The following is a 5,695-nucleotide window of genomic DNA, read 5'->3' on the forward strand; positions in this document are numbered from 1 at the left end:
TCATTTTCCACAGCAAAATGCACACTAGAGAGAAGTCCTACAAATGTAAAGATGTGGCAAAGCTTTTAGTCAAAAAGCCACACCTTATTTGCCACAGAAGAACTCACATTGGAGAGAAGCCCCACAAATGCAAAATATGTGACAAAGTCTGTACTCAAATATCAACCCTTATTTGCCACAGGAGAATTCACACTGGAGAATAGCCCTACAAATGTGAATGATGTGGCAAAGCTTTTAATCAAAAATGAAACTTTATTCAGCACAGCAGAAGTCCCCCTGGTAAGAAAGCCTCAAAATGTGAATAAAGTGATAATACTTTTAAAGAAAAATTAAACCTTATTAATAACAGAATTTATATAGAAAGAACCCCTACAACTGGAAACAGTGTAGCAAAGCTTTTAATAGGAAATCAAAACTTTTTCACCACTGGACTATTTATTCTGGAAAAAAGACCTACAAATGTAGAGAATGTATAAAAATTTTAAATTACATACATTACTAGACATCAGAGAAAACACACTGGAGAGAAGCTCTACATATGAGACCATTGTATCATTCCTTTAAGAAAAGGTCAACATTTAATCCTCACCACAATAATCAAAGCAGAGAGAAATGTTTGGCATGTGAAAACTGACAATGTGACAAGGCCTTCAAAATTTATTCACCTTGAGACATGTGAAAAATAATAATGTATCACTTGTATGCATTGTGAACTCACTTGCATGCATTGTGAACTATCTGTTGGTGCAGCGATTTGTGGTAATGTTGGGGTATTTTTGCTGATGGTGTCATCAGTGGTACAATTTTTTCCAAAAGGAGCCATCAGTTGGCTTGGTATATCCTTCTCCCTTCTGTTTGTGATGGTCGTTCAGCTAAAATTTGGGGGCCAACAGAGGTGAGGCAAAAAACCTCACCGCCCCCCCCACACTGGTACAAAGACCTCTCCACAGGTGTGGCTGTATGCTGGACTGGTAGTCAATAATGGGCAAGATCCAATTGCAATGGTACCAACCTAAGACAGGAGGCTGATGCCTTGAGGTCAGATCATCTGATGACGGGTAAGTACCATATGTAGTATTGGACAACCTAACAGGCATGATACCTAAGCCACATTGCTTGTTGTTTAATTAAACAGAAAGGGGGAGATGTTGAGGGCCACAGCCAAGTTGAGATGATGCATGGCATTTGTGCCAGAAGTAGTGGTTGAAAGGTGACACCAGCAAGCCATTAAGATGATGCTGGATTGATTTGGTTGTGTATTAGACCTTTACTGTCCACCTCCGCCTGCTACTTTGGAGTTCTCTTGCTATTTTGGAGTTCTCATGGAGATTCCTGGAGAGTTCTCATTGGTTGGGGAAGTGCGGTAGGAGGGATTTCCAGAGGAGGGATTGCTGGTTGGTGTGGTGTGTACAGGGAGAAGGCCGCGAGCATGGTGTTCACGGGAGTTTTGGAAATAAAGTTTTTTCCTGCTTGAGTGGCTCGTGATTTTGTTTCCAGCCAGACTGTGGCAATAATATTAACTTTTAAGGTGTAAATGTATTGTTTTTTCTCATTCTTTTGGGAGGGGATCATGGCAGCCAACCAACTGTACCCCATATTACTTCCAATGTCTTGGACTGCTGCACTCAGTATACTGAACATGGAACCAGGCTGTGTGACCCCTGCTTCTAATGATATTAATCAGGAAAATAGCATTCTTGATATTTATGAATTCATTACAAGGCAAAGTACTTTCTCTTTATCTGTCATTATTTTAAATTTTATGTCTATAGGCTAATGGAAAAGTAAATATATATATATATATATATATGTTTCATTACATAATGACTCCAGTGTAAGTCCTATAGCTTACTCTTTCAGTAGACAATAGGAAAATATCACTGAAATTGGGCCCATTTTTTCTTTCCATGATAATGGAAAACTTCTTCTGTAAAAATCATTCAAAATTACTTGAGCATTAATGGAAATGCATGTATACTTACTTTCCTACCTGTGACTTTCTATTTGGGTGTTGTTACATAAACCCCATGTATCCCTGTCCATGGTATAGAATGATATATTTACAGAATAAATGCATTTATAGATACATGTTTAGAACATACTATTAATTTTGTTTTCATTTTATGGCTAAGCCAGCCATTATCCCAGTTTAAAAAAAAAAAGCTTTGCAAATGTCATTAGGTAGGATGTACCAACAGCCTCAGGTGTGATGCTGCTTCCAGAACTCTACAGTGTGCCTTGATGGCAAAACTGAAGAGGTAGCCAGGACCACAGGCTGGTTTCAGAATGTTGGAGTTTTATAGTCATCAGCAGCCTCTTCATAGTGCAGTAGACCAGAGACTGGCAGTGAAGTATCTTTGAGATTGTAGTTAAGACCTTGAAACACATACACATAGCACCATCCCCAGCCAGTTATGCTATTCCCTCAGTACTCAGTATTTTTTCCTTAACAACTAAAAGAAATAAAATGATTATCTATTGTTTAGTTGTGCATTTAAAGCCTTGCTGTCGGATTGAACTGTAGCTTTCATTAGAATAAGAACTTTTGGGGCTGGGGATGTGGCTCAAGCTGTAGCGTGCTCGCCTGGCATGCGTGCGGCCCGGGTTCGATCCTCAGCACCACATATAAACAAAGACGGTGTGTCCGCCGAAAACTAAAATAAATAAATATTTAAAAATTCTCTCTCTCTCTCTCTCTCTCTCTCTCTCTCTCTTCTCTTTTTTTAAAATTTTTATTGTTGGTTGTTCAAAACATTACATAGTTCTTGATATATCATATTTCACACTTTGATTCAAGTGGGATATGAACTCCCATTTTTACCCCGAATACAGATTGCAGAATCACATCGGTTACACATTCATTGATTTACATAATGCCATACTAGTGTCTCTTGTATTCTGCTGCATTTCCTATCCCCTACCATCCCCCTCCCCCTCCCCTCCCCTCTTGTCTCTCTACCCCCTCTACTGTAATTCATTTCTCCCTCTTATATTTTTTTCCCTTTCCCCTCACTTCCTCTTGTATGTAATTTTGTATACCCCTGAGGGTCTTCTTCCATTTCCATGCAATTTTCCCTCTCTCTCCCTTTTCCTCCCACCTCTCATCCCTGTTGAATGTTAATCTTTTTCTCATGCTCTTCGTCTCTACTCTGTTCTTAGTTACTCTTCTTATATCAAAGAAGACATTTGGCATTGTTTTTAAGGGATTGGCTAGCTTCACTTAGCATAATCTGCTCTAATTCAGGAAGAAGGATGGAATATCAAAAGAAGAGTCAAACCCAGGTGGTAACCAGGATGCTTTTTTCAATATCTATTTTATTAGTGCCCTTTCCCGCATCATAAAGTTCTACTTTATTATTTGAGCTCATACATACCTAGGTTATTGATTTTCTGATCAATTCTATTTTTTGACTGTGGAGTTTGTAAACATTGCAATTGAGATTTCACCTGTGAAAAGCTACAAAACCTTTACTATTATGTTATGTGTTGTATTTATTGTATTTTGTGTGCACAGTTGTGTTTTGTGTTGTATGTCTGTATGTGCATATGTCCATATATCATATATGAGAAGCACTCATAAAATCTGGATCCATTTTTTTTTACTATTCACGTAATTTAAATGGTTTAATTTTAATTTGGTAAACAACCGTTGAGAATTGTTTTCATATGTGAACAAAATAGGAGCTTAATAGATCTGTTTGTTTACTTTCACCTTTCCTTTTCATTATATCTAATTCTATTCAGGATACTAAATTGTTTAGCAAGTTGCTTTCTTTTAGTGCCTGCTGGAATGTTGCATATTTTTTTTAGCCATCATTGCCAGAATTCCTATCTTTATCCCAGTGCCAGTGAAGACAAAGATAAAACCAAACAATAGCTTCTGTGATAGGTATTATAACAAACTGTATAAACTGATGCATCAATGAATAATGTAACTCAACAAGTGATGCTCAATCAAAAAGTCAATTTGCTTTGGGAGAAAATGGACATATTAATAGATTCCTCTTCTTTAAACTGCTTGCAGAACTTGCCTGGACTATGTATCACTTGTATGCATTGTGAACTATCTGTTGGTGCAGCGAATTGTGGTAGTGCTAGGGTATCTTTGCTGATGGTGTCATCGATGGTATAATTTTTCCAAAAGGAGCCATCAATTGGCTTGGTGTTGTGGCATTTCTGTATTCCCATCCCTTCTGCTTGTGATGGTCATTCAGGTAAAATTGGGGGCCAACAGAGGTGAGGCAAAGAAACTCAGCCCCCACTGGTTCAAAGGCCAAATTGGGGGACAACAGAGGTGAGGCAAAGAACCTCACTGGTGCAAAGGCCTATCCACAAGTATGGCTATATGCTGGGCTTGTAGTCAATGACTGGTAAGATCCAATTGCAATGGTACCAACTTAAGACAGGAGGCTGACGCCTTGAGGTCAGCACATCTGATGACAGGTAAGGACCATATGTAGTATTGGACAACCTAAGACAGGCACAGTCCCTAATCCACATGCTTGTGTTTAATTCAACAGAAGGGGGGAGATGTTGAGAGTCACAGCCAAGTCAGAATGGTGGCCCCTGGCATTTTGCCAGAAGTATTGGTTGAGAGGCAAGCCATTAAGATAATGATAACTAAGTAATGCTGTGTATAATTGCTGTGACTGGATGATGCTGGATTGAAACAGGCTGTGTATTCAATTGCATATAGACTCCTGCTGCCTCTGGCACTGGCTACTTTAAAATTTTCATGGGGATTCCTGGGGAGTTCATGTTGGTTAGTGAAGTTCCAGTGGAGGGAGTTCCAGTTGGTGTGTGGTGTCCCTGGAAGGGCCGCATGGGTAGCGTTTGGGGGAGTTCAGAAATGAAGTTTTTTCCTGCTTGAGTGGTTTGTGATTCATGCCCAGCCAAATTCAGCACTCATTGACCTGAATAATGCAGAAAAGCATGTAGAAAAATGAGAAAATTTTGGATTCAAAGAAAGAAGTGTTAAGATACTACCTCCTGTTCCTGTGAATGGAGGGATATTGTTAAATTTGAGGTAGTAAGGGAAGAAGGGAGGGGGGAGAAAGAAAAAGAGACAGACAGAGACAAGAAGACATTGAAAGAGAGAGACTCAGAGATAGACAGATATAAGGGGGAAGACAGAAAATAGAAACAAACAGATAAAGAAGAGAGAAAGAGGAGAGAAAAGAGATGGGGACAGACAGAATATAGAAAGAAAGAAAAAAAGGAAGAAACATATATATATATATATATATATATATATATATATATATATATAGAGAGAGAGAGAGAGAGAGAGAGAGAGAGAGAGAGAGAGAAAAGGGGTATGCAGAGAGAAAAAAAAGGAGAGAAAGAGAGATTTTGCAGAACAAGAACAACTCTGGGATCATATGAAGGGAACTCAGGGGTTCATGGTGCTATTTCAACTTTGATGGGTGACATTTTTCAAAATAAAAAATAGAAACAGAACAATGTACCAATATGCTAGTAGGGACATACATATGAAGACCCTGCTAGCGTAATGGTTGCTGAATTTAGTAGATAAAACTAGGAGCCCCAGCCAGATTTGAATTTCCAGGGAATATCCAACACCTTTTTGGTGGACCTTTGTCCTAAACACTTCAATTAATTCCTTCACTGTCCTCAAGACAGGAAGACTTGCAGGGGACAAGTGGCCAGCCCAGGAGAGGCCCCATCTGGCAGC

This window comes from Callospermophilus lateralis, chromosome 7 (genome assembly GCF_048772815.1).
Source record: "Callospermophilus lateralis isolate mCalLat2 chromosome 7, mCalLat2.hap1, whole genome shotgun sequence".
Taxonomy (NCBI): Eukaryota; Metazoa; Chordata; class Mammalia; order Rodentia; family Sciuridae; genus Callospermophilus; species Callospermophilus lateralis.